At 40.3% G+C, this 26807-nt stretch overlaps 1 protein-coding gene, 1 long non-coding RNA gene and 5 other non-coding genes across 7 annotated transcripts in view; 1 reads left to right on the plus strand and 6 right to left on the minus strand.

Moving 5' to 3' along the window:
* The window catches only part of LOC147845203 (uncharacterized), a 449333-nt gene that overhangs the window by 295451 nt on the left and 127075 nt on the right, over positions 1 to 26807 (minus strand). The gene's annotated exons all lie outside the window — the stretch shown is intronic.
* On the plus strand, positions 1775 to 1847 carry trnar-ccg (transfer RNA arginine (anticodon CCG)). The gene has a single exon. It is a non-coding gene; the product is annotated as a tRNA-Arg (tRNA).
* Positions 7160 to 8220, minus strand: LOC147845198 (uncharacterized). The gene is made up of 3 exons (XR_015484418.2): positions 8071 to 8220; positions 7834 to 7938; positions 7160 to 7450 (listed from the first exon to the last, which is right to left on the minus strand). It is a non-coding gene; the product is annotated as an uncharacterized LOC147845198 (long non-coding RNA).
* On the minus strand, positions 9490 to 9563 carry trnat-cgu (transfer RNA threonine (anticodon CGU)). Its single transcript has one exon. It is a non-coding gene; the product is annotated as a tRNA-Thr (tRNA).
* On the minus strand, positions 13770 to 13841 carry trnap-agg (transfer RNA proline (anticodon AGG)). The gene has a single exon. It is a non-coding gene; the product is annotated as a tRNA-Pro (tRNA).
* trnap-cgg (transfer RNA proline (anticodon CGG)) lies at positions 14323 to 14394 on the minus strand. Its single transcript has one exon. It is a non-coding gene; the product is annotated as a tRNA-Pro (tRNA).
* trnap-ggg (transfer RNA proline (anticodon GGG)) lies at positions 14695 to 14766 on the minus strand. The gene has a single exon. It is a non-coding gene; the product is annotated as a tRNA-Pro (tRNA).

Raw genomic sequence — 26807 nt, forward strand, 5'->3', positions numbered from 1 at the left:
TGAATGAAAAATACAGACTATGGGATTTGTTTTTAACAGAAATATTCTGGAAACTGAATGTACGAATGTAAAATGTTGAAAACAGCAGATTACTGGCAACCACTGCTGCCAGTATTTTGACATACATTTAACAGATATTTTACACAATAAGAGTTTGCTAATTAACACTCTGGGTGTTAAAAATTTTAACACTTTCAAAAATGTTATTTTAACACTTATAGTGGTTCCCATATAAACACTGAGGGAGTGTTAATTTTAACTCTAAGGTTGTTAAATCTACCAAATCAAAAATTTGCAGTGTGAGATCGATAAAAAATACAGACTGTTGAATGTGCTTTTAACAGAAATATTCTGTAAACTGAATTTATGAATGTTAAAAACAGCAGATTACTGGCAACCACAGCTGCTGGTATTTTTCCGTAAAATCTAAAAATGAAAAAAAAGAAAGAAAAACAGCAAAACGGTTTTTGTGTCACCATTGTGGAGGATAATAGCGTCTCTGTTCAAGTCCAAGATGAACTGAGAAAATTTGATGTTATGCTGCATCTTCTTTTGTTCAAAGGTAACTGTGTAGTTACTAATACAGTCAAAATCTGTTCGCTATTTGCAATCACACATGAAAACATTATTGCATTTAAAGACTTTACAGTTTTGTGCACTAAACTATGATTTTGTAAAATGAACATTGTATTAGTTCATGAAATATGGTTATTTTTTGTAAATTTATACGGTTATATAAAACTTCCATGTTTTTCACAAAAAGGTTCTGGCAACCACAGCTGCTGGTATTTTTTCGGAAATTTAACAGATATTTTACACAATAAGAGTTTGCTAATTAACACTCTCTTGATGTTGACAATGTTAACACTTTCAAAAGTGTTATTTTTAACACTTATAGTGGTTCCCATATAAACTCTGAGGGAGTGTTAATTTTAACTCCAAGGTAGTTAAATCTACTATCTAAAATTTGCTGTGTAGGTTCATACCCTTAGGTCAAAAAGACATGACAATGGAAAACTCTTCAGAGAAGCTGTTTTGTCATTAGGTGTACACACCAGATCGTCTGAATGCAATATGGTATAGGGATCCTTAAGTGCTGTTTTCTAGGTTAAAAGAACTTCCTGAGTCATACAACAGATATGGCAAATGCTAGTATTGGCCCAGTGGCCTAATGGATAAGGCATCACTCTTTGAAGTTGGGGATTGTGGATTCAAGTCCTGTTTGGGTTGTGTTTGTTAGGTTACATTTAAGTTGTGTGAAAAAATCCTGACTTGTCTACTCAAAGCTTAGGTGTGATGATCTGAGGGCAATAGTTAGCTTCGAATTCTCAGACTTGCTGCACACTTCAATTAGGATTCATCCAATCTTGCTTGAATCTCACTGTCACGTTACAAACCTTAAAGGTTCCGCTAAGCTCTGGGAATGGAGATCTTGACTTCAAGTACCCCGTGGCTCTCAATTGACGGTCTCATGTTAGGTGGATGATGATGAAATGCAAGCAAGAAAATAGCTGCAGAAAGGTTGTGATTTCAAGTTAATGAGAGTGGCCTTGACTGGAATTCGAAACTCTCAAGACCAGTCACACTATACACTAGAACCATACCCCAGAACCAATGAGACACGAATGTGAATGATTGCAGAAAGAAAATGTTTGGCCATTAGTTCTTATTTGATAGAATGCAAACTGTCATCGAGATCCTAAAGTGCAGTTTTCCATGCGGTAGCATCTTGTTGAAGGCATACAAGAGATCCTTGATAGAAGATTGGTGACATGGCCCAGTGGCCTAATGGATAAGGCATCAGCCTCCGGAGCTGGGGATTGTGGGTTCAAGTCCCACCTGGGTCGTTCTTGAAAATCTCCCTTTAACTTGAGATCAGTGTTTGGTGGATGAAACACAGTAGCTGTGAAAACCTTCTTGAGATGTGTTTGCGTGTCATAAACTTCCTTCATTGGCATTCCATACTACCTGTTATGACTAAAAGGGTAACGAGATACCTAACGCAAATGGCCATTTTGAAGCCTGCATGGTGCCTACAGAGAAGAGACTGTGTACAAACACAAAGATGATGCTTACATATTAAGCTGGTACGTTGTTCAAGATCCATAAACAATTCTAACCACCGAATCATTCCCGCTCCTTTTTTGTCTGTATTATTGTACAGGTTAGACTAATTTAGATCAGAAATCCACTAAATCTTCATTAACTAAAGTTGCTACAACTAACACAGAAACACCAAAGCATCACTGCGAAAGATGTTGGGCTCGTTCAGGATTTGAACCCAAGACCTCTCACACCCAAAGCAAAAATCATACCCCTAGACCAATGAGCCCAGTAGAAACACTCTGCAGTGTCAAAAAAAAATTTCTGTAAAACCGGTCCAATCTACTTTTTGTTCATGTAGTTTTTGTTATGTGTGTCAGCAACTCCCTGGATGCATGTTACAGTTCACAGGCAGTATAGAAACAGCATAGTGGCTTAATGGATAAGGCACCACCCTCCGAAGCTGGGGATTGTGGGTTCGAGTCTCACCTGGGTTGTCTTCGATGCAGTTCCTTTTAAGTTGGCTGCACAATCCATTCTGACTTTCAAAAAGCTAGGTTCATACCCTTAGGTCAAAAAGACATGACAATGAAAAACTCTTCAGAGAAGCTGTTTTGTCATTAGGTGTGCACACCAGATCGTCTGAATGCAATATGGTGTAGGGATCCTAAAGTGCTGTTTTCTGAGTTACAAGAACTTCCTAAACCGTACAACAGATATGGCAAATGCTAGTATTGGCCCAGTGGCCTAATGGATAATGCATCAGCGTTCAAAGCTGGGAATTGTGGGTTTAAGTCCCATTTGGGTTGTGTTTGTTGGGTTAAATATAAATTGTGTGGAAAAAATCCTCACTTGTCCCCTCGAACCTTAGGCGTGATGATCTGAGGTCAATAGTTAGCTTCAAATTCTCAGACTTGCTGCACACTTCAATTAAGATTTATCCAATCTTGCTTAAATTATCCAATCACTTTACAAACATCAAAGGTTCTGAAAAGCTCTGGTAATGGAGATCTTGACTTCAAGTACCCGGTGGCTTTCAACTAATGGTCTCATGTTAGGTGGATGATAATGAAATGCAAACAAGAAAATAGCTGCAGAAAGGTTGTGATTTCATGTTAATGAGAGTGGCCTTGTGGATAAGGCATCAGCCTCTGGAGTTGGGTATTGTGGGTTCAAGTCCCATCTGGGTTGTCTTTGAAGGTCCACTATAGATTTAATTACAGATCATTTCAACCAATTATTGCAATGAAAAAAAAGCTGATGCATCAACACATCAAAGCACTCTCTTGCTGACATCAGGGGCCTCATGTATCAACGCTGCGTACGCACAAAAACTTTGCGTACGCCAGGTTTCACGCTCAGAATCGCTCACGTTTGGATTTACTAACAATGAACTGAACGTGGGAATGTGCGCAGGTTCACGGCAGCTTTCTGGCAGGCGTACGCACATTTTTTGTGCGTGTCTGTTTTATTTCCATTGGCGACTCCTAGAGGCAGTTGTGTTAAATTCTTCTCTACAAAGTGTCTGATCCTTGCAATGGCAGCTGTATGAGACGGGTTCATATACTAGGTATGTAAGATTTCCATACCATACAGTTGACCAGCTAAACATTAAAGCACAATTTGCAGCGGTCGCCTGTTTTCCCAATGTAATCTGAGCTATCTACTGCACGCACATTGCTATAAAGACACTATCTGAAGATAAATTTGCATGCGTAAATCAGAAACATTTCCATTCAATAAATGTGCAAATAAAATATGATGCACAAACTTATTAATGATTCCTACTTGTCTTTCTCGTGATAAATAGTGGGCAAAATCTGATATGTAGCGGGAAAAAAAAGAAGAAAGAATTTATCAGACGCTGGATTCGAACCGAGTTTGTGCTCGAACGTGTCAGTACATGATCATATGCTTCTTATAAGGTGCGCCACTGAGACTGGTAAGGGTACTGCAACATTTTACAGATATAAACCACACTATTTCTTTTTTAAATGCACTCAGTGCGATGTTCAGACCCAACTGTGTTAACCGTATCAGCTAAACTCTCCCACTCTATTTTTTTCTTTTGTTGTTAATTCCGGAGAACAAACTTGCAAATAACACCGCTTTTCTCCGTTCTACCTCCGAAAGCAGCACCTCCAATTCACATTCTGTTCAAAGTTTCTCTTTTTGTTTGATTTTGCCTTTGCTTTTTCGTTGGGTTTTTCCATTAGCATAGTCATTAGCATATTCATACGGGGGAGGAGGCAGGGAGGGGTTTTGGGCTCGTGCATGTTGCGCTCAGTTTCACGTTCATTCGGATGTACAAAAGAATATGCGTGAGATTCGGCGTACGCAGTGTTTCATACATCTGAAATTTTTTCTGCGTACGCACATTTACAGCTTTGTGCGTACGCAATGTTTTAGTAAGATTTCCACGCAAGTCTTCGTACATGAGGCCCCAGGGCTTTCCTGTTGCAGTCGGGTGTGCACGTCTCCAACACCACTATAAGACGATACTATAGACATCAAAGCCCTGTAGGCCTTCCTAGAAAAACAACTGCAAGGCAAGGAAAATGAACAGGTATTGTGTATTATCATTTTGTCAAATCAAGTATTTCAGCAACACTTATGTCAAAATGTTAATAAAATTAATTAATAAAATTATTGTATGTGTTTGTTGTATAGTGCTGCACTTAAAACGATTGACGAAAAACTGCACAGGGACAATGAGCGATCTGCTAAAAAGATTCAGAGTGAGCTTCTGTTTAGAATACAGTAAAAGCATCAGTCTGCACTATTAGAAAACCAGTAAAATAACTCAGGTGGACCTATGGAAAAGCCAGGTAAGCCATTTTGAACAATGCCATAATAAAAAAATTTATTTATTTACATTAATCCATGCATCTCTTTATTTAGGCTATTTGCTTTATACGAGCTTACATGTCCTACAAATTTATTAATAGGACATACCCTATTAATAAACCGCCATGTTGTGAAACCGAAAGCAAAGCATCCAGTAAAAATTCATGTCTGGGGAGCCATATTCCGTCAGGGACCTGGACCGCTAGTTGTGTTAGAAGGTTAGTTCAAATCTCTTTAATATGATTGAATCGTTTCTTTGCAGTTTCTTTATTTATATATATTTTTTTCTATTTTCAGGAATTATGGACAGATGTTTTTACGAAGACACTAAAATAAAATTCAATCAGGCTCCATACGTAAAACAACACTTTAAGAACCATATCACTTCTTCCAAGGTAGATACAGTATGTAGGCCTATTGTACCAACTGTGTGTGTGTGTGTGTGTGTGTGTGTGTGTGTGTACATGTTCACTGATGTGTGTGTGTGTGTGTGTGCACAGGTTCACTGCTGTGTGTGTTGAACTTTTTTATCAATCTTGATGATTATTGAATAATTAATAAAGTTAACACATTGCTTAAAGGGCACATAGTTTACCCCTTTTTTATGATTTAACATTATTATTATGGTTCTTCTGAGTGTGCCAGTTTAGGTTCAGTTCAAAACACAATCCAGATTTTTTTTATTTTAATGTGTCATTTTAAGGGCGTGTACACAGCTCGCTGTTTTACATTTACATTTAGTCATTTAGCAGACGCTTTTATCCAAAGCGACTAACAAATGAGGACAAGGAAGCAATTATCACAACTATAAGAGCAACAATAAATAAGTGTTGTAGGCAAGTTTCAGGTCTGTAAAGTCTAAGAAGGAAAGCATTAGTAATGTAAGAATTATTTTTTTTTGAGTACAGTTAGTGGTATAGCTAGAGGCAATTGCAGATTAGGAAGTGAAGAGGAGACTAAATAGTTGAGTTTTTAGTCGTTTCTTGAAGACAGCAAGTGACTCTGCCGTTCTGTTGCTGTTAGGGAGTTCATTCCACCAACTGGGCAGATTGAATGCGAGAGTTCGGGAAAGTGATTACTTCCCTCTTTGGGATGGAACCACGAGGCGACGTTTATTCACAGAACGCAAGTTTCTTGAGGGCATATAAATCTGCAGAAATAAGAGCAGATAAGAGGGAGCAAAGCCAGAGGTTGCTTTGTAGGCAAACATCAGAGCTTTGAATTTGATGCGAGCAGCAACTGGCAGCCAGTGCAAACGGGTGAGTAGCGGAGTGACATGTGCTCTTTTCAATTCAGTAAAGACCACTCATGCTGCTGCGTTCTGGAGTAGCTGAAGGGGCGTGTTGCTTCGCATGAAAATTAGTTTCAAATTCAGTCGGTCTGTGAGTAAATGAATATGATGAATGAGAACACACAGGCATGTGCGTATAGACATAATATGTAATGTTGTACAGTAATGTGTCAATTGCTTGTTTCAGTTGTCTTTATTTGAATGGTTTCGTGAGGATGTGATAATGTGCTTTATCTGGCTGATTCCCGCTGAAGTGGGTGGGTTGTGTGACGTTTGATTCGGGGGATGTTATGGGGCGGGGCTTGCGTGACGTGCTGCAAGCTACTAGCCCGACAGTGGAAACGCAACATGATTTCGGCCTCACTGCTTAACCTCCTGGGCAATTGCCCTGGCTCGTCCTGGCTTGCACTGGCCTCAGCTCACAGCCTAGAAATCCAATGCACTATCCATTGCACCACAGAGCTCCTGCCTCTAGCACTGTTGCACAGAAAGCAATTTTTGGTACTCTCTGGCCCATAAAAGCACAACTCACTGCAGATAAGGTACTGCTGGGATTCATACATAGGATCTTCTGTTTACTAGACAGGTGTTTTGACCAACTAAGCCACAAAACCAGACAAGGGGTAATTGTTTAATCGAAAAAAGAAACGGTAAAAACGGTAGCACTGCATGTTTGAATGTCTAGACTTAAAAATGTTAAAGTCCAATTGGTTACGCATCACCATACCATGCTATATAATGCCATCGTCCAAAACCCTCTTAATAATACAATATTAAAATTGTTTTATTATTCAATATATAATCAAGGTTTCCCTTCTTAAACCAATTAACTTCTCTCTATAAAGCTTCAAAAATTGCAACAAATGAACACTCCAATGAAACAATGTTCAAATAAAACAAAAATGAAAATAAAACATTCACTTAAAACATTTCAAAATGTCCCAAAAGCCCAGTACAGGTGATGAACACTCAAAAAGATTCTTTTGCAAAACAACTAGGTTGCAAATTCAGTTCCAGAGATCCAGGATGTTGCACTTGTGAGTGTGTTGTAAATTTACACTCCTACCATGACGCTGAATAGGTTTCACTTTGTATCTTTCCAACAGGTGTATCCAAAGAATCCACTTAATGGGAGGCTCGCCAGTCCAACTCCACAATTAGACACGCACCGATGGAAGTTGAGACAATCCAAATCCAGAAAAGAGTTCACACTTCAATTAATTCGAATGCAGAGCAGATCACATTCAGCAACTGACTTCAATAGAACATCTCACCGATGAAAAACCAGAAGAAGATGCACAAGCAAACAAACAAAGGGGAAAAAAAACATTAGCATTTTACAGTGTATGCATTATCTCAGCTTAACACATTTGTAAATAAACAGCAACAATAAATGACCATGTATATGCTTCTCTCTGCTGAATTTCTGTGTTTTTCCTATTTCTTTCTCCTATTTGGCATTTTCTTTTTACAAATGACAGCATTTTACTTAAACTCTCTCACTTAAACTTTACACAATCACTTGTATAATACTGTGTATAATACTGTGTTTTCACTAGACCAAACAAATTGTTAATTAATAAAACACATTTTTGACACTAGTTTAAATCATGTTATAATGAAAACAATAATAAAAAAAAACACGAACTCACCAAGAAAATCATTCAAAATCAAAGCGAAAAACCAGGAAAACTCCAGGGGGCACTCGTGTGCAGATTTCACTCACAGATACAAATCTTGTTTTTTTTCTCTCAATCCTTCATTAAAAATATATGATAGAAATCATTTCAGCATCTTATTAATGGTCAGTTTTCACAGTTAATACACATTTAAAACATTAAAATATATATATCTAATAGTTTTCTACTGTTATTAATTTAAAAACTTACATCTCTGCATTCCCTTGCGAACACTGAATCACCATTGCAACGGTAAACACAAGCTAACAGACAAGAGAGATTTGTTATTGTTTGTAAATCTGATCTGCTATAGTGTAAGGCACGATGATGTTATTCTAAAGCACTATTCCCTTGAATGCTGTTTAATAGTCTATTATGATTTATTTATATAAATAAATAATTTTAATATATATTATTTAATCGAGTATTCTGCCAATGTTTTTTTTTTTTTCATATTTATAAGGGTATTTCTATTTGCTCTATTGCTGTGTACTACCCACTAGTAACCTGGGTTACAATTTACTATATATAAATCAGTTGACATTATTAAGGCATTTATTGGGTACAATTGCTACTTTTTATTGTCATTCATTGTGTTTTGGTCATTTGGTCGCTGACGCGCTGCTGCTGCGTGCGATATGAAAGCTCTAATCTGTTAACATGGACGCAGAAAAAACACGCGCTGCTGGCGCTTGCGGTGTGGAACAGCCGTTAGTCTTAACACTAAAAGAAAAAAACTGTGGATACGATACTTCCAAACGCAGTTTCATCTAAGACAGTGGGGGGAAGCAAAATTTACTATGCTTTCTACTCAGTTACTTTGCACATGCATAAAGAGGCTCTTGTACGACAAATCCAAAAGGTGTGATCTTAACAATAGGTGGCAGTCACTTTTGCCCTAAACCACAGGTTGCCTTCGAGTCATTCCTTAAGTCCACTCGGCCTTGCACCGTTTTATAATCTTCCTTATTTAAAACAGCTCAATTAAGTCATCGGCTTCATTGTAGAGTACCCCTAGTATCTGAGCCTGCACTGCGCAATGAAAGAAAGAAGCAAAACGGGATGGACAGATGCCTGAAATGTTGGAAACGCACCACACCTTAAGTCAGTGAAGAAAAAGGGCAAAGCTTGCAACTCTTGTGGGACTCGAACCTACAACCTTTGAATGGCTCAGCTCACAGCCTAGAAGTCCAATGCGCTATCCATTGCACCACAGAGCCTGCACCAAAAAGCACTTTTTGAGACTCTCTGGCCCATGAAAGAACAGCCAACTGCAGACAAAGTACTGCTGGGATTTGAACTCAGGATCTCTTGTTTACTAGACAGGCGCTCTGACCAACTAAGCCACAGGGTCAAATGATGTTGACAAGGGCTAATTGTTTAATCGAAAAAAGAAAAGAAAAAAACTAACAATGGTAGTGCTGCATGTGTGAATGTCTGGTCTTGAAATATTAAAGTCCAGTTGGTTAGGCATTACCACATTATGCTATATAAAGCCATTGTCCGAAGTCCTCTTGTACGAGTAGCGTTCTTAAGGATTTGAGTTTTGTTTAGAAACCGACTGCTAAACATCCCGCTGCGTAAACACTCGTAACTCTTAAGAAAAAGCAACCCTGGCACATTTACATTAGGCACTGCTGGGAGTTGAACCCAGGATCTCCTGTTTACGAGACAGGCGCTTTGACCAACTAAGCCACAGCACCAAAGCTGAAAAGAAGGCTAGACGGTTTTGCACACAGAGACTAAAAAAAGACAGCAAGTCTAAAATGGCAATCAAAGAGGTTGTTTAACTCTATTTGTCACACTATTCATTAGGCCTCAAAGCTATACAATTTTATTATGCATTCCGGTAAGCTCTATAAAACAAGCGCATTCACCACCTGGATCAATTTAGCCCAGGATCAATCAAGCCCAGGATCTCCTGTTTACAAGAGAGGCGCGTCGACCAGCTAAGCCACAGCACCACAATAAATAACCGTAAGAGACATTTGCCCGATAACAAAAATCGAAGAAGAATAAACCAATACACAACAAAAACCAGCATGTCAAGATGCAGAAAATGCTGACAAGATGGACATGGTCTTTTAGAGTCTGGATGATCATGTCTCAAACCTGACCAGTAACCTGGCCTCTGTTCAAGATCAAAGCAAAAAATGTATTGATTTATTTTTATTTAATCTACCCTTAATCAAGTGTCAAGTGTTTTTTGGAATCTCCAGTTTCATTACATCCAAACCCAGATTCAGCTCGGAAAATGGAAATCTGAGGGAAAGGTGCAATTTGGATTTGAACCTAGGACCTGCTGTTCCCAAGACAGGTGCTCTGGCCAACTTAGTCTTAACACTAAAAGAAAAAACCTCTGGATACGATACTTCCAAACGCTGTTTCATCTAAGACAGTGGGGGAAAAGCAAAATTTACTATGCTTTCTACTTAGTTACTTTGCACATACATAAACAGGCTCTTGTACGACAATTCCAAAAGGCGTGATCTCAACAATAGGTGGTAGACACTTTTGCCCAAAACCACAGGTTGCCTTTGAGTCATTCCTTAAGCTTACTTGGCCCTGCACCGTTTTCTAATCTCCCTTATTTAAAACAGCTCAATTAAGTCATCGGCTTCATTGTAGAGTACCCCTAGTATCTGAGCCTGCACTGCGCAATGAAATTAAAAAGCAGAACAGGATGGACAGATGCCAAAAATGTTGGAAACGCACCACTCCTAAGTAAGTAAAGAAAAAGGGCAAAGCTTGCAACGCTGGTGGGACTTGAACTCAAAACCTTTAAATGACTCAGTTCACAGCCAAGAAGTCCAATGCACTATCCATTGTCTTAGATGAAATGATTTCCATTTTCCGAGCAGACAGAGGGTTTGGATGTAATGAAACTGGATATTCCTAAAAACACTTAACACATGATTAAGGGTAGATTAAATAAAAATAAAATAATGCATTTTTTGCTTTGATCTTGAACAGAGGCCAGGTTACCGGTTAAGTTTGAGACATGATCATCCAGACTCTAAAAGACCACGTCCGTCTTGTCAGCATTTTCTGCATCCTGACATGCTGGTTTTTGTTGTGTATTTATTTCTTCTTCGATTTTTGTTATCGGGCAAATGTCTCTTACAATTAATTTTTGTGGCGCTGTGGCTTAGCTGGTCAAAATGCCTGTCTTGTAAACAGGAGATCCTGGGCTTAAATCCCAGCAGCGCCTTAGTTCAGGTGGTTCGTGTGATTTTTTTTTATAGAGATTAACAAAATTAATTATAAAACTGTATAGCTTTGAGGCATAATGGATAGTGCGACAAATTGAGTTACATTTGAGAGCTCATCTGATTCACAACTAGTTGACTGCACACCCATGTTTTTAAGTTGTTTATCTCCCCCTCCATATTCTCCATTCCTCAAACCTATTGAGGACTTTTTTCCTGCCTGGAGATGAAAAGTGTATGACCGAAATCCAAACACACGTATACCCCTTCTCCAAGCTATAGCAGTTGATGCTTTTCATGGCTGGATTTGCCATGCAAGGTGACATTTCCCCCACTGCTTGGCCACACCAATACAGAAAAGAGAATGCAGTATAGCTGTTTTTTTTTATTATTATTATTTTTTTTTTTTACTGTAACTGTATTTAGTAAATACTTCTGTTGATGGTATATGTAGACCACATTTTCTGCAACTTTGTGTTGGTTGGGATGAACACTGTACACTGTTTTTATGGGGAAAATACAGTAAAATATATTTGGTATTTGTTTGTTTTGTATAAAAACAATTTTCGAAAAATTTTACAATGCACTTCTGTAGTTCTATGTACTGTTTGTAGTAAGTGTAACACTGAACAGAAGAAGGCTTACAGAAAGTCATTATGATGAATAGAGAAGAAGTCGTCATAGTGTTTTACATTAAGCACATTAGTGTTTAACTTATCTTATGAATGTCTGTTAATGTGATGGCTTGTGTGTGTCATTTGAAAACAAAATACCATTTTGAGAAGAAATCACATTGTTTTGAACTTATAGTTTCATTTTGCAGAAGAATTGAAGAGTTTTGCCCAATGTGTGTGTGTTTTGTGATTTGTGTGTAGAGTTCTGACAATATGAAACATGCTTTCAGAAATTGTGTGTAAACAACTGGAAAAAACTGGAAACAACCTCTTTGGTTGTCATTTTAAGACCTCCAGGAACAGGTTTGGTGACCCCTGGCTTAAAAGCATAGTTCACTCAGACAGCAACTTTACAGGGCAACACTATCTGCTGACGAACTGGCATTCTCAGAAAATAGGCCTCTGTGTAAGCCACAACGCCCTTACAAAACAGCAGACAACTGTAAGGGCTCAACCGAAATTTGAATCTGGGATTTATCATGGCATGAACGAGAATCATACTCCTAGACAACCATGCCACTATGCAAAGGAATGTTTTATGTGCCGACACTATCTGCTGACAATCTGGAATTCTTCGAAAAACGTTTTTTATGAAAGCCATAATGCCCTGTAAAACAACAGAGAAACTGCAAGGACTCGTCCAGGATTTGAACCCGGGACCTCTCGCACCCTAAGCGAGAATCATACCCCTAGACCAACGAGCCACAAAAACTTGAAAATTTCACAAGACATCAGAAGCAACAGATGGTCAGAAATCCATATCTTACAAACATTGAAGCAGGGCTTTTGCTTCATTTGGACCCGGGACTTCTGCAATGGTTCGTCCAGGCTTTGAAAACAGGACCTCTCGCACCTTATGCGAGAATCAAGCCCGTAGACCAACGAGCAACTGCAAAACAGCCACTTTACATGGCAACACTATCTGCTGACAAACCGGCATTCTCAGAAAAAAGGCCTCTGTGTAAGCCACAAGGCCCATACAAAACAAAAGACAACTGTAAGGGTTCAACTGAAATTTGAACCTAGGATTTCTCATGGCATGAAGGAGAATCATACTCCTAGACCAGCAAGCCACTATTCAAGAAATATTTTATGTGGCGACACTATCTGCTGACAAATTGGAATTCTTTGAAAGACGTTTTTACGAAAGACATAATGCCCTGTAAAACACAGTACACCTGCAAGGGCTCATCCGGGTATTGAACCCGGGTCCTCTCGCAACCTATGCGAGAATCATACCCATAGACCAATGAGCCACTTAATTGAGAGAATTTCACAAGGCGTCAGATAGTCAGAAATCTTTCTCTAACGAATCAAGGGCACCCTTAGTGAGAGTCATACCCCTAGACCACCGAGCCACTGCAAAACAGCAACTTTATATGGCAACACTATCTGCTGACAAACTGGCATTCTCAGAAAAAAGGCCTCTGTGTACGCCACAACGACCTTACAAAACAGCAGACAACTGTAAGGGCTCAACCGAAATTTGAATCTGGGATTTCTCATTGCATGAACGAAAATCATACGCCTAGACCAACAAGCCACTATGCAAAGGAATGTTTTATGTGGCGACACTATCTGCTGACAAACTGGAACTCTTCGAAAGACATTTTAATGAAAGACATAGTGCCCTGTAAAACACATGACACCTGCAAGGGCTCGTCCGGGATTTGAACCCGGGAACTCTCAGACCCGAAGTGAGAATCATACCCCTAGACCAACGAGCCACTGCAAAACAGTAACTTTATATGGCAACACTATCTGCTGACGAACTGGCATTCTCAGAAAAAAGGCTTCTGTGTAAGCCACAACGCCCTTACAAAACAGCAGACAACTGTTAGGGCTCAACCGAAATTTGAATCTGGGATTTCTCACGGCATGAACGAGAAGCATACTCCTAGACAACCAAGCCACTAAGCAAAGAAATGTTTTATGTGCCGACACTATCTGCTGACAACCTGGAATTCTTCGAAAAACGTTTTTTATGAAAGCCATAAAGCCCTGTAAAACAACAGAATAAATGCAAGGGCTCGTCCGGGATTTGAACCCGGGACCACTCGCACCCTAAGCGAGAATCATACCCCTAGACCAACGAGCCACAAAAGCTTGAATATTTCACAAGACAACAAAAGCAACAGATGGTCAGAAATCCATATCTTACAAACATTGAAGAAGAGCTTTTGCTTCATTTGGACCCGGGACTTCTGCAATGGTTCGTCCAGGCTTTGAAAACGGGACCTCTCGCACCTTATGCGAGAATCAAGCCCGTAGACCAACGATCAACTGCAAAACAGCCACTTTACATGGCAACACTATCTGCTGACAAACCGGCATTCTCAGAAAAAAGGCCTCTGTGTAAGCCACAACGACCTTACAAAACAGCAGACAACTGTAAGGGCTCAACGGAAATTTGAATCTGGGATTTCTCATTGCATGAACGAAAATCATACGCCTAGACCAGCAAGCCACTATGCAAAGGAATGTTTTATGTGGCGACACTATCTGCTGACAAACTGGAATTCTTCGAAAGACATTTTAGTGAAAGACATAGTGCCCTGTAAAACACATGACACCTGCAAGGGCTCGTCCGGGATTTGAACCCGGGACCTCTCACACCCGAAGCGAGAATCATACCCCTAGACCAACGAGCCACTGCAAAACAGTAACTTTATATGGCAACACTATCTGCTGACGAACTGGCATTCTCAGAAAAAAGGCCTCTGTGTAAGCCACAATGCCCTTACAAAACAGCAGACAACTGTAAGGGCTCAACCGAAATTTGAATCTGGGATTTCTCACGGCATGAACGAAAAGCATACTTCTAGACAACCAAACCACTATGGAAAGCAATGTTTTATGTGCCGACACTATCTGCTGACAAACTGGAAATCTTCGAAAAACGTTTTTTTATGAAAGCCATAATGCCCTGTAAAACAACAGAATAACTGCAAGGGCTCGTCCGGGATTTGAACCCGGGACCTCTCGCACCCCAAGCGAGAATCATACCCCTAGACCAACGAGCCACAAAAACTTGAATATTTCACAAGACATCAGAAGCAACAGATGGTCAGAAATCCTTATCTTACAAACATTGAAGCAGGGCTTTTGCTTCATTTGGACCCGGGACTTCTGCAATGGTTCGTCCAGGCTTTGAAAACGGGACCTCTCGCACCTTATGCGAGAATCAAGCCCGTAGACCAACGAGCAACTGCAAAACAGCCACTTTACATGGCAACACTATCTGCTGACAAACCGGCATTCTCAGAAAAAAGGCCTCTGTATAAGCCACAACGCCCATACAAAACAAAAGACAACTGTAAGGGTTCAACTGAAATTTGAACCTAGGATTTCTCATGGCATGAAGTAGAATCATACTCCTAGACCAGCAAGCCACTGTTCAAGAAATATTTTATGTGGCGACACTATCTGCTGACAAATTGGAATTCTTTGAAAGACGTTTTTACGAAAGACATAATGCCCTGTAAAACACAGTACACCTGCAAGGGATCATCCGGGTATTGAACCCGGGTCCTCTCGCAACCTATGCGAGAACCATACCCATAGACCAATGAGCCACTTAATTGAGAGAATTTCACAAGGCGTCAGATAGTCAGAAATCTTTCTCTAACGAATCAAGGGCACCCTTAGTGAGAGTCATACCCCTAGACCACCGAGCCACTGCAAAACAGCAACTTTATATGGCAACACTATCTGCTGACAAACTGGCATTCTCAGAAAAAAGGCCTCTGTGTAAGCCACAACGACCTTACAAAACAGCAGACAACTGTAAGGGCTTAACCGAAATTTGAATCTGGGATTTCTCATTGCATGAACGAAAATCATACGCTTAGACCAGCAAGCCATTATGCAAAGGAATGTTTTATGTGGCGACACTATCTGCTGACAAACTGGAACTCTTCAAAAGACATTTTATTGAAAGACATAGTGCCCTGTAAAACACATGACACCTGCAAGGGCTCGTCCGGGATTTGAACCCGGGACCTCTCACACCTGAAGCGAGAATCATACCCCTAGACCAACGAGCCACTGCAAACCGGTAACTTTATATGGCAACACTATCTGCTGACGAACTGGCATTCTCAGAAAAAAGGCCTCTGTGTAAGCCACAATGCCCTTACAAAACAGCAGACAACTGTAAGGGCTCAACCGAAATTTGAATCTGGGATTTCTCACGGCATGAACGAAAAGCATACTTCTAGACAACCAAACCACTATGGAAAGGAATGTTTATTTGCCGACACTATCTGCTGACAAACTGGAATTCTTCGTAAATTGTTTTTTAATGAAAGCCATAATGCCCTGTAAAACAACAGAATAACTGCAAGGGCTCGTCCGGGATTTGAACCCAGGACCTCTCGCAAACTAAGCGAGAATCATACCCCTAGACCAATGAGCCACAAAAGCTAGAATATTTCACAAGACATCAGAAGCAACAGATGGTCAGAAATCCTTATCTTACAAACATTGAAGCAGGGCTTTTGCTTCATTTGGACCCGGGACTTCTGCAATGGTTCGTCCAGGCTTTGAAAACGGGACCTCTCACACCTTATGCGAGAATCAAGCCCGTAGACTAACGAGCAACTGCAAAACAGCCACTTTACATGGCAACACTATCTGCTGACAAACCGGCATTCTCAGAAAAAAGGCCTCTGTGTAAGCCACAATGCCCATACAAAACAAAAGACATCTGTAAGGGTTCAACTGAAATTTGAACCTAGGATTTCTCATGGCATGAACGAGAATCATACTCCTAGACCAGCAAGCCACTATGCAAGAAATATTTTATGTGGCGACACTATCTGCTGACAAATTGGAATTCTTTGAAAGACGTTTTTATGAAAGACATAATGCCCTGTAAAACACAGTACACCTACAAGGGCTCATCCGTGTATTGAACCCGGGTCCTCTAGCAACCGAAGCAAGAATCATACCCATAGACCAATGAGCCACTAAATCGAGACAATTTCACAAGGCGTCAGATAGTCAGAAATCTTTCTCTAACGAATCAAGGGCACCCTAAGTGAGAGTCATACCCCTAGACCACCGAGCCACTGCAAAACAGCAACTTTATATGGCAACACTATCTGCTGACAAACTGGCATTCTCAGAAAAAAGGCCTCTGTGTAAGCCACAACGACCTTACAAAACAGCAGACAACTGTAAGGGCTCAACCGAAATTTGAATCTGGGATTTCTCATTGCATGAACGAAAATCATACGCCTAGACCAGCAAGCCACTATGCAAAGGAATGTTTTATGTGGCGACACTATCTGCTGACAAACTGGAATTCTTCGAAAGACATTTTAATGAAAGACATAGTGCCCTGTAAAACACATGACACCTGCAAGGGCTCGTCCGGGATTTGAACCCAGGACCTCTCACACCCGAAGCAAGAATCATATCCCTAGACCAACGAGCCACTAAATTGAGAGAATTTCACATGGCCTCAGAAGTATCAGATAGTCAGAAAACTTTCTCTAACAAATCAAGGGCACCCTAAGCGAGAATCACACCCCTTGACCAACGAGCCACTGCAAAACAGTAACTTTATATGGCAACACTATCTGCTGACGAACTGGCATTCTCAGAAAATAGGCCTCTGTGTAAGCCACAACGCCCTTACAAAACAGCAGACAACTGTAAGGGCTCAACCGAAATGTGAATCTAGGATTTCTCACGGCATGAACGCAAAGCATACTTCTAGACAACCAAACCACTATGGAAAAGAATGTTTTATGTGCCGACACTATCTGCTGACAAACTGGAATTCTTCGAAAAACGTTTTTTTATGAAAGCCATAATGCCCTGTAAAACAACAGCATAACTGCAAGGGCTCGTCTGGGATTTGAACCCGGGACCTCTCGCTCCCTAAGCGAGAATCATACCCCTAGACCAACGAGCCACAAAAGCTTGAAAATTTCACAAGACATCAGAAGCAACAGATGGTCAGAAATCCTTATCTTACAAACATTGAAGCAGGGCTTTTGCTTCTTTTGAACCCGGGACTTCTGCAATGGTTCGTCCAGGATTTGAAAACGGAACCTCTCGCACCTTATGCGAGAATCAAGCCCATAGACCAACGAGCAACTGCAAAACAGCAACTTTATATGGCAACACTATCTGCTGACAAACTGGCATTCTCAGAAAAAAGACCTCTGTGTAAGCCACAACGCCCTTACAAAACAAAAGACAACTGTAAGGGTTCAACTGAAATTTGAACCTAGGATTTCTCATGGCATGAAGGAGAATCATACTCCTAGACCAGCAAGCCACTATTCAAGAAATATTTTATGTGGCGACACTATCTGCTGACAAATTGGAATTCTTTGAAAGACGTTTTTACGAAAGACATAATGCCCTGTAAAACACAGTACACCTACAAGGGCTCATCCGGTTATTGAACCCGGGTCCTCTCGCAACCGAAGCGAGAATCACACCCATAGACCAATGAGCCATAAAACTGAGACAATTTCACAAGGCGTCAGATAGTCAGAAATCTTTTTCTAACGAATCAAGGGCACCCTAAGTGAGAGTCATACCCCTAGACCACCGAGCCACTGCAAAACAGCAACTTTATATGGCAACACTATCTGCTGACAAACTGGCATTCTCAGAAAAAAGGCCTCTGTGTAAGCCACAACGACCTTACAAAACAGTAGACAACTGTAAGGGCTCAACCGAAATTTGAATCTGGGATTTCTCATTGCATGAACGAAAGTCATACGCCTAGACCAGCAAGCCACTATGCAAAGGAATGTTTTATGTGGCGACACTATCTGCTGACAAATTGGAATTCTTCGAAAGACATTTTAATGAAAGACATAGTGCCCTGTAAAACACATGACACCTGCAAGGGCTCGTTCGGGATTTGAACCCAGGACCTCTCACACCAGAAGCGAGAATCACACCCCTAGACCAACGAGCCACTAAATTGGAACAGTTTCACATGGCCTCAGAAGCATCAGATAGTCAGAAAACTTTCTCTAACGAATCAAGGGCACCCTAAGTGAGAATCATACCCCTAGACCAACGAGCCACTGCAAAACAGTAACTTTATATGGCAACACTATCTGCTGACGAACTGGCATTCTCAGAAAAAAGGCCTCTGTGTAAGCCACAACACCCTTACAAAACAGCAGAAAACTGTAAGGGCTCAACCGAAATTTGAATCTGGGATTTCTCACGGCATGAACGAGAGTATGCTCCTAGACAACCAAACCACTATGCAAAGGAATGTTTTATGTGCCGACACTATCTGCTGACAAACTGGAATTCTTCGAAAAACGTTTTTACGTAAGACATAATGCCCTGTAAAACACAGTACACCTGCAAGGGCTCGAGTGACGTCACTGACGTCACTGTCTCCGTTTGGTCGCCTACTGCGTTTTCTTGAAGTTTGGACTGGCTATTTACTCGCAATTTAAATCTTAATCATAAAATTCTTCCTCATTCGCTAACTATTTTTCTCTCCTACTTAGGGTGAACAAACCCTTAATACATTTATACAAACAAAACTGCTTTAAAACGGTCTGTCCCTCGAGCATCCGCCTGTTGTTTGTAGATTTAGCCTGCTAGCACCGCTGGTCAGCTAAAGCTACCAACCTCTTTTACCATACACTTTTGACATACTGGCTTTGCTCAACCCGTAAAATGTCACTTGCGTCTCTGTCCTTGTGTGCAGGAGAAGCATCGATGGAGGCGTTGGAGCTGGAGCTGGAAGAAGTGGAGTCCCAGATCCGGGCACTTCTGATGAGGTGGACGTGGCTGCAGGAACAACTGCTTGTTGTGCCTAACGCTAAGGCCGCCTCATCATCTAAGGTACGTGGAAATTACAACCACATCATTCCCTCTACCTCAACCCGCGTCCTTCTCTGTCCAGGCCCAGCGCACCCGGGGCGCGGCTCGGCCAGGCGTCGTTCACACCGACACCCGGCTACCACGGCGCCTGGGTGCAGCCGCGTAAGGTGCTTGCCAGATCCTGGGGCAGAACGTCTCCTCCTCCCGTGTTCGAGATCTCCACGGAGAACCGCTTCTCCCCTCTCCGCGAGTCGGGTCCCGATGTGGCCATCATCGGTGACTCGATCGTTCGTCACGTCCTCCTCAAAAGGTAATAAAGTACGTACTTTCTGCTTTCCTGGTGCCCGTGTGAGAAATATTTCTACACAGATTCCAACCATCCTGGGTGCTGCCGAGAGCCCTGGTGCCGTTGTCCTCCACGTGGGGACAAACGACACTGGGCTCAGGCAGTCGGAGATCCTGAAGAAGGACTTCAGGAGCCTGATCGAGGCAGTTCGACGCACCTCGCCCGCCACGCAGATCATCGTTTCTGGGCCGCTTCCTACCTACCGCCGAGGAAATGAAAGGTTCAGTAGACTTTTAGCTCTGAATGAATGGCTAATAACATGGTGTAAAGAACAGAAATTGCTCTTTGCTAATAACTGGAATCTTTTCTGGGAGCGTCCTAGGCTCTTCCGTGCTGACGGCCTGCACCCCAGTCGAGCCGGAGCTGAACTCCTGTCGGACAACATCTCCAGATTACTTCGCACCATCTGACTAGCAGGTAAAAATTCACAAAATTCACATTATAGCCACCTAGACTCTTGTTCACCCCACTTAAACATCAGTAACGCATATCTGGCAAATCCTATAGAGACTGTGTCTCTTCCTCGTATTATTAGATAAGGAAAAAAACGTACTGTGTGCTCCAGAAAAAATCTATTAAGAATCAAACCAGAAAAACCAGTAGAAAGTGAAAATACAAATTTCGTAAGGCTTGGTCTCCTAAACATCAGGGGCCTCATGTACGAAGACTTGCGTGGAAATCTTACTAAAACATTGCGTACGAAAAATTCAGATGTATGAAACACTGCGTACGCCGAATCTCACGCATATTCTTTTGTACATCTGAATGAACGTGAAACTGAGCGCAACATGCACGAGCACTAAACCCCTCCCTGCCTCCTGCCGTATGAATATGCTAATGACTATGCAAATGGAAAAACCCAACGAAAAAGTAATGGCAAAGCAAGCAAAAAGAGAAACTTTGAACAGAATGTGAATTGGAGGTGCTGCTTTCGGAGGTAGACCGGAGAAAAGGGGTGTTATTTGCAAGTTTGTTCTCCGGAATTAACAACAAAAGAAAAAAATAGAGTGGGAGAGTTTAGCTGATGCGGTCAACACAGTTGGGTCTGAACATCGCACTGAGTGTGTTAAAAAAAAGAAATAGTGTGGTTTATATCTGTAAAATGTTGCAGTACGTTTAACAGTCTCAGTGGCACTACTCGTAAGACGCATGTGATCAAGAATTGATATGTTTGAACATGAACTCGGCTCGAATCCAGCGTCTGATGAACTCTTTCTTGTTTTTTCCCCCGCTACATATCAGATTTTGCCAACTATTTATCACGAGAAAGACAAGTAGGAATCATCAATAAGTTCATATCAATAAGCATCATATTTTATTTGCACATTTATTGAATGGAAAGGTTTCTGATTCACGCATGCAAATTCATCTTCAGATAGTGTCTTTATAGCAATGTGCGTGTGGTAGATAGCTCAGATTACATTGGGAAAACAGGCGACTGCTGCAAATTGTGCTTTAATGTTTAGCTGGTCAAATGTATGGTATGGAAACCTTATATACCTTATATTCTGAGCGTGAAACCAGGCGTACTCAAAGTTTTTGTGCGTACGCAGTGTTGATACATGAGGCCCCTGGTCACTTGCACCTAAAGCACTTATCATTAATGAAATAATAACAGAAAACAATCTTAATGCACTCTGTCTCACTGAAACCTGGCTGAAACAAAATGACTATATTAGCTTAAATGAAGCAACTCCTCCAGGATTCCTATATAAACATGAGGCTCGTCAAACTGGTCGTGGTGGTGGAGTTGCATCAATCTTTAGTGATTTCCTTAATATTAAACAGAGAAACGGACTTATGTTTAGCTCCTTTGAAGTATTATCGCTTAATGTTCAGCTTCCAGATACTATGCAAAAACCTATGTTATCTCTCGCTTTAATCACCATATATAGACCCCCAGGACCCTATGTCAAATTTCTAAAAGAATTTTCTGATTTTATTTCTGACTTACTAGTCAAAACTGATAAAATGCTAATTGTAGGTGACTTTAACATCCACATAGATGATGCTAATGATACATTAGGGCTCGCGTTTATGGATTTAATACACTCACTTGGGATAAAGCAAAATGTTGTGGGTCCAACCCATCACTTAAAGCATACATTAGATCTAATTCTGTCTTATGGAATCGAGGTTATTGACGTAGACATTATACCACAAAGTGATGATATTACAGATCACTACCTCTTACTATATAAGCTGTGTTTACCTGAAATCAGCATACCCGCTCCAATACTCCGCCCTAGTAGAACTATTGTTCCGTCAACTAAAGATGAATTTATAAATAACTTACCTGATCTCTCTCTATTTCGTAATGCACCCGCAAACTCAAATGATCTTGATGTAGTAACCAGCAGTATGGATGCCATCTTTTTAGTTCGAGCACATGCGCGAACTGATAGAAAATAATCATAACAATCCTAGATTTTTATTTAACACATCTCTAAATTAGCAAATAATCGGTCATCCTTGGAACAAACTACTCCACCGCAAATTAGTAGTGATGACTTCATGAATTTTTTCAGTAATAAAATAGAAGGCTTTAGACAGAAAATAGGAGATGCCAAACTTTCTGCACCGGCTTATACTCCAAATCCTGTAAATATTTAATTGAATCATAATAATAACCTACACTGCTTCAAAATCATAGAACATGAAGAGTTAGTAAAAATTATAAATAGCTCTAAACCAGCTACGTGTATGCTGGATTCAATTCCAACAAAATTACTGAAAGAGCTGCTGCCTGCTTCAGGAGAACCTCTTCTTAACATTATCAACTCTTCTTTATCTATAGGCCATGTTCCAAACTCTTACAAGCTAGCTGTTATTAAGCCTATTATTAAGAAACCGCAACTAGACACCAACAACTTAGCTAACTATAGGCCTATTTCAAATCTTTCATTTATGTCTAAAATACTAGAAAAAAGTTGTTTCAACTCAATTATGCTCTTTTCTGCAGACGAACAATATTTTTGAAGTGTTTCAGTCAGGTTTCAGGGCTCACCACAGTACAGAAACCGCCTTAGTGAAAATAACCAATGATTTACTCTTAGCTGCTGACCGAGGGTGCGTCTCGCTATTAGTTTTACTCGATCTTAGTGCGGCATTTGATACCATTGACCACAATATCCTCATAAATCGCTTAAAGTCTACAGGTGTCCAGGGACAGGCTCTACAATGGTTTAAGTCATACTTAACTGACCGCTACCAGTTTGTGAATATTAATGGACAGCCTTCACAAGTCAGCCCAGTAAAGTATGGGGTGCCTCAAGGATCAGTTTTAGGCCCTTTACTGTTTACATTTTACATGCTAACTCTGGGAGACATTAGAAGACATGGGATCAGCTTTCACTGCTATGCAGATGATACTCAATTACATATTTCAACTAAACCTGACGAGACGTCTGAACTTTCTAAACTAACTGAGTGTATCAAAGACATTAAAGACTGGATGACCAACAATTTTCTTCTCTTAAACTCCGACAAAACAGAATTATTACTTATTGGGCCTAAATCTTGCACACAGCAGATCTTGCAACTCAATTTACAATTAGAGGGATACAAAGTTAGTTTTAGCTCTACTATAAAAGATCTGGGTGTCATATTAGACAGCAATCTAACTTTTAAAAACCATATATTCCATGTCACAAAAACTGCCTTCTTTCATCTGAGAAATATCGCTAAATTACGAAATATGCTATCCATCTCAGATGCAGAAAAGCTAGTCCATGCTTTTACTTCGAGACTGGATTACTGTAATGCTCTATTTGCTGGCTGCCCAGCATCCTCTATTAACAAACTTCAATTAGTTCAAAATGCAGCAGCCAGAGTTCTGACCAGGTCTAGAAAATATGATTATATCACCCCAATTTTATCCTCCTTACACTGGCTGCCTGTTAAGTTTCGTATTGAATTTAAAATATTACTTCTCACCTATAAAGCTCTAAATAATCTAGCTCCTGTTTATCTAACCAACCTTCTCTCTTGCTACAAACCAACTCGCTCTTTAACCCTTAAAGACCTAGAGGTATTTTGTGGGCATGTCACTGGCCTGTTTTTTTTTATTTTTATTTTAGCTGTCTTATTCTAATTTTACTAGTCAGCCTCAAATGTCATATATCATTTTAAACAGGAGAACCTGAAATTTCAATCTGTATCATTTTAGTTTCTTATTTGTTTTTTTTGTTTTTCTAAAAACAGACAAACATAATGGATTTTTTTTTTTAATTTATGAAAAACTAAATAATATTAATTAAAAAAATCAGTTATTGCAAACAAACCCTCCTGAAGTTTGTTTGTTTTTCTTTAGAAAGTTATATTAGGATGTTTTAAGCTTCCAACATAAATTCTGTCTATATACAACACTTCCTGAGCAAGTTATAGCAATTTATTTGAATGTTATTCTAAGGCGTTTTTCATTGAAAAACTGGTGCATTCTATTTATTGACAAAGTAGATGCCCAAATGACCTGTTTTTTGTGTTTTTTCTTAGTTATTTTAGCAGTCAGCATCAAGTGTCATATATCATTTTAAACAGGAGAACATGAAGTTTGAGTCAATATCTTTTACATTTATAATTTTCTTTTTTTTTTTTTTTTTTAAACAGACAAACATAAATACATTTTTGTGGAATAAAAAAAAACTTTTTTATTTTTTAGTTATTGCAAACAAACCCTCTTGAAGTTTGATTTTTTTTTCTTTAGAAAGGTATATTAGGATTTTTTAAGCTTACAACATAGATTTTGTCTACATCCAACACTTCTTGAGCAAGTTATATCAATTTATTTGAATGTTATTCTAAGTCGTTTTTCATTGATAAATTCTATTTCTATTCTCATTCTATTTACTGACAAAGTAGATGCTCAAAGGTTCAAGTAATGACATATACATAAAAAATATTACATAATACCAAAACACTGAAGCAAGTTTGACCTCTTTATAAGAAATTTATTTTCAGTTTATTATAAACAACAATGTCTTCAACAATAAACAAATAAAAAATAAGACTCAAAGAAAAAGAACAAGCAAATTGTCTGTAAAAACTATATACATATTTATATAACCAAATTGGAGCTTCCTGAGGCTTTATGTACAGGCTTGTGACCCTCTGCTGCTATGCCACTGACCAAAACAGTTTCTGTGGGCAACAAGACATAGTGCTACATTGCACCGTGCACACTTCCAGATTGTGCGCTTCTTGCACAGCTTGCAGTACTGCCGCCCCTTTGTTGCAGAGTCTGGTGTCCTGCTTCTCTCCCACTGGCTGTCTTCATCTTAATTTAGAAATGCCAGAGATACAGGTAGGCACTGTGCTCCTCTTAACGCCACATCACTGTGTTTTGGGACTCCACAGAGCTCTCTGGACAACTCCTCCATGAACTGCCCATGAGACATTGGCACACTCTGAGATGACAGGCACATCTCCTTGTGAAGTATATAGCTGTTGGTAGTTGCTATATCTATGAAGTGGTACAGTAGTGTCCTGTACCACCTGTTGGACCTCTTGTGCACAGAATAATACTGGAGGAGCTGGTCAGACAGATCCACCCCCCCCCCCCCATATATTTGTTGTAGTCCACCACACAGCGAGGTGACGCGATGTTCTTTGCCTGCCATCTCCCAGTGTCTTTGTTGAGCACATTCCTGCTCACAGTGTCACCATCAAAGGCATTGTGGATGGTTGAACACACTGACACCTCCCTTGTGTCCATCCATTTTACAAACAATAGTTCTTGCTGTCTGATCCATCGAATTGAACCCCTGGGGCTCTAGGAGGTGAGTGCATTCTGCTTTGTTTGGGGAACATTTCTGCGGGAGTCCCTGAAAGTACCACAGGCAACAAAACCACTAGCATACAAGTCCCTAAAAAGTTTTGGGCTTGTATAGAAGTTGTCCACATACAAGTGATAGCCCCTCCCTAAGTATGATGGATCCATGAGGCTGCTTACTACATCATACGAGAGACCCTGACCTGACATGAAGCGACTTTTCCCAGTGTAGATGTTGAAGTCACTGGTGTACCCATTGCTGGAGTCAGCAAGCACAAACAGCTTCACACCCCACTTTATTGGCTTTGCCTTCATGTATTGCCTAAGTGCAATTTTGGCTTTCGGGGCCACCATTCTTTCATCGATGGAAACATGCTTCTTTGGCTGCCACATTGACTTGCAGGCCTCTTTCGTGGTAATGTAAAGAGGCTTGAGACGATGGAGGGGGTCATATTCTGGAGTGCCTTTTTTTCTGTCATTTTGGATGTCGTCCTCAGGGTTGCTCATGTGGACAGTTCTGCTTATTGCCATGAATCTGTCTCTGGTCATGACAGAAGCAGGGAAGTGTATGCTAAGGTGTGAGTCCCTCCTCCAATAATCTCATACTTTTGGCAGTTTCAGCAGTGCCATGAAAATCAAAAGACCTATATATTTCAGAAATTCATCTGATTTCAGCTCCTCCCAGATGAACTTTTTTCCTTTGGACTGCTCCTTTTCAGCATTTTTATTGGTGTTACAACATAATTTTTTTTACTGCTGCATCACTAAAAAAATGGCTGAAAATTTGAGCAGGTGAGTATGCAATACCCACAAAGCCTTGCAATCCAGGAGCTCTTTTCGGGAAAAAGTATGAAGGTATTTTTGGTGCAAAACTCCCAAGCAGCTGTAAAAGTGTCATTTGTAGTTGTAAAAAATAGCCACACATGTGTATCAGTAAATTTGTACTCGCAGAGCAAATTTGCAAATGTGTAGGTATTTTTTGTCTCCAACAAACACAACGCAACATTTACACCTGCACAAATTCTTCAGTACAGGTGCACAAATCCCATCGGACGAATCACAAATGCAGAAACTCATCCGCTCATGTTCTTTGCTACTATTGTTGCAGTGAATATGGTGCAAAACACATT

This window comes from Danio rerio, chromosome 4 (genome assembly GCF_052040795.2).
Source record: "Danio rerio strain M-AB ecotype USA chromosome 4, GRCz13ab, whole genome shotgun sequence".
In the NCBI taxonomy this organism is placed as follows: Eukaryota; Metazoa; Chordata; class Actinopteri; order Cypriniformes; family Danionidae; genus Danio; species Danio rerio.